Consider the following 3,375-nt stretch of genomic DNA (forward strand, 5'->3'; position numbering starts at 1 on the left):
TGGGTCTCTTTCAGACCTTTAATTTGAAAATTGTGTGAACAATTGATACATATTTGGCCTTTGGCCATTTTCCGTGTTGTTTTTTTTCCTCCCAGGGTTCGCTACTTGTGGCTGAAACCTTATCTTCCTCCCTCAAAGCCCTCCCCCTGTTTAATGATTCCATTTCTCAGCAGAAGCAAAACTATTCTAGTGATTTTTTTTTTTTTCCTTCCCCCCCCCCCAATAAGTGATATTAAAACCTGAGTCCCGCCCTTCTCTGCCTGTACGAGGGGCACTTTTGAATCCCTCTTCGCCACCTAAAACAGCCTGTCTGTAACAGAAGACCCGACGCTAGGGCCTGCTGCGCGGGTGTGTCAGACCCGGCCGGGAAGCGAGGAGGAACGAAGCGGGCGGTGCTGATTGTAGCGAGGAGGGAGCTTCCCGCCTTTCTTCTCCCCGCCCTCCACTCTCCGCTGAGAGCAGCTTTGGCTGCGGAGCCGGGGGCTGTCTTTGCCCTGCCTGTCAGAGGGGGACAGCGGCGGAGGGGGTGCGCTGCTTCAGTCGGCCTCCGCGCGTCTTGCGGAGGGTGCGGGCTGGGGTCCAGCTGAGGGGACTTGGGATTGTACACCGCACAGTGAAGAGCAGGCGTTTGCCGCCCCCCTGCAGTTGTGCTGGGCGCTCGGGGCTCCCGTTTCCGCCGTGTGGTGATAGGCATTTCGGTCTTTGGTTGGAGCCGCGGTGAAGTAAGCTCTCCCTGTAGAATGCGCTTTTCTAGTCTTACTGTAATGTTATCTCCTGCTACTGTGTGAAAGTCATATCCAAATGTTAGGAAAAAAATGTAAAGACCAAAGCTTTCTCTGCAGCTGTGAGCGTTGCGTTTGGGCCCTCGTGTGAAGGCTGAGGGGAGCAGCCATCTTGGTGCAAGGGCCAAGCCAGAGTTTCTCTGGGTGCTTGTGTACCCGCGCACTGCCTAGCAGAGGCCTTGGGTACAACTGTAGTATAAATATTAAATAATTGCCATAAGAGAAAATAATGTCCTGCTTTCCCAGCTGTTGTTCCTTTGGAAATATAAAACTGCCCACAACTGTCAGCTGTTTTCCCTCAGGCATTACCTGGTTTGTAGCCCTGTTTCAAAGGCTGATACACCCCTCAGAGATAATTTTGAGACTTTTAATCAACTTCTCAGAAAAGACATGAGAAGCACACAGTAGCCTGTTTCATGCTGCTATTAAGAGGGTGAGAGATCTTGCTGAAATATCATTGGCTGTACACCACAAGGAATATTTGGTATAAAAACACTGCAGTTGATAAAATATGGGTAACTTAAATGCACAAATGATACTATTTTTCAGGAGTAGCTCCAATTTAATGCCTGATGGAGCAGTGTCATTCACACCTGTTTACATAATGCCTCTCTGTCTAGATTTGTACATTTAAAAACTATTGCTGAGATAGCAAATCACTGTGAATCTAATTAGGTAAGCCATCTCTATAAACTTTGCTTGCTCAAATGTGGCTCTATAAAAGAAATCAAACAGCAGGCATTTTTCCAGTCAGTGGAATGAACAACTAGAATTTGATGGCTAGCATGCTCTGCCTCACTGCTACAGGATGTTCAAAATTGCAGGCAGTGTTTCTTTGGGAGCAAGGCAGTGCTAAATAAACCAGTGTGATTTCAAAGGCCAGGACCATTTTTGCTGATTGTGGACTAGGAAGCGAATCAGTCTCCTGTGAGATCTAGAAGCTTTCTAGAATATAATTAAAGTTGTTTACTGGCATTGTTGATCATTTTAATTTGTTTTAGCTTTCTATTTTTTTTTATTACTGGCTTACTGATGTTCCAGATAGATAGGAACAAATTTGCAAGCTCTGGGTTGATCCTGTCATTTGATTGCAGGCTCACTGATATGCAAGGTAGGTCCCTGTGAATGGAGATGCATTGCAAAAATCAAGTCTCTGGGACTTGGAAAGTCAGGAATACCTTGAAGAATGGTACTTGACAGTGTTGCAACGTTTTACTAATTATTCCCCACCTGGCAAATTGAACACATGGCAAAAAGAAAAAAAATCAAAACTTTCTGTTGCTGATGATATGATTTAGACTGTTACTCTATTTCCCATCAGAGGAAAAAAAAAAAAAGGTATTTAAAATTTGCCTCTCCAGATTTTTACTGTCCCACGAACGTGTGAAGAAAGGGTCCAATTTCAGGGTTTTTTTCAGGTCAGATCATGATTTAGTTTATTGTGTTTGCTCTTTGGACTACTCATTCCCATAACAAATGCAACAACAAAAAGTTTTCCTTATATTTTGCACTTCATTGGCACTATTTCTTTGACTATTCCAAATTACACAACAAACAAATAGCAGTAGTAGGATTTAATTGGATTTGTACTAGTGTCTTATCAGACCTGCTGTGCAACACAGACGTTGGAATATAGGGCTAAAGAAGTGCACCTTTGGGCAAGTATCGGCTTAAACACCTACTAAGGAAGTAATGATGTTTCTAGCATAGCTGTAGGTGCTTTCCTTGGTGTGGTTTCCAGTTGCGTGCATAAGGGTGACTTTTGCTCTTCCCTATCCAGAATTCCTTTCCTCAGATTTCAGAGGAATTCACGTAAGTTAAACAGAGTAAGATAAAGTCTCTAAATGCTTTCAAATGTGGAATAGCTGTCAGGCCTGTACTACGCTGTGCTTGTTCCTTGTTGCAAAAATCCTTGTTTCTGCAATTTGTAACTCCATTTGCACAAAATCTAAACATCTTCTAAAAACAAGCAGTTTATTATTGCAGTGCATTGATGCAGAGTAATGCAAAATGTTTTACAAGTGAGAAACAGATTTAGATTTGATTATTTAAAAGAAATTGTAGTTCAGTCAAAACTTAAGGTAACACTTACATCCTGGTCAAATAAAAAGTTCCTTGCAAGATAGAAGCTTTCTTTAAGTGCTTGTTTTTAAAATACCTTTTTCATTAATATTAGAAAGGTATGTATTATTTTACTTCTAAAATGGGTAGTGCTTGCGCTCTGAACACTGCTGTGACTGTTTTATAAAGATTTTTCCTCAAGTGTGCTTTTTTCTCACTGCAATGAGGGATGGTGAGCACCAAAGAAGCAGATTTTGGTTGGGGGGATAGGATGTCTTTCTATTTACAGCCTGTTCCTTCTAGAGAAAGATAACTGTATATGGATAATATCTTTGGAACCAAACATTTCTATGTGCAAGGCCCTTTGGGGCATGATGCATTAAGAAACATGTAACTTAATATGAAATTGCAACTCCTACGTTTATTTGAGGCCTGATGGTGGTGATGCTCTTGGTGCACTGTCTGCAACTGCTCACGAGGGGGAGCTCAGAGAAAGCTTCAAGTATTCCTGCAGTCAAAACAAAACAAAACA

The sequence above is a fragment of the Balearica regulorum genome, chromosome 12, assembly GCF_011004875.1.
Source record: "Balearica regulorum gibbericeps isolate bBalReg1 chromosome 12, bBalReg1.pri, whole genome shotgun sequence".
Classification (NCBI taxonomy): Eukaryota; Metazoa; Chordata; class Aves; order Gruiformes; family Gruidae; genus Balearica; species Balearica regulorum.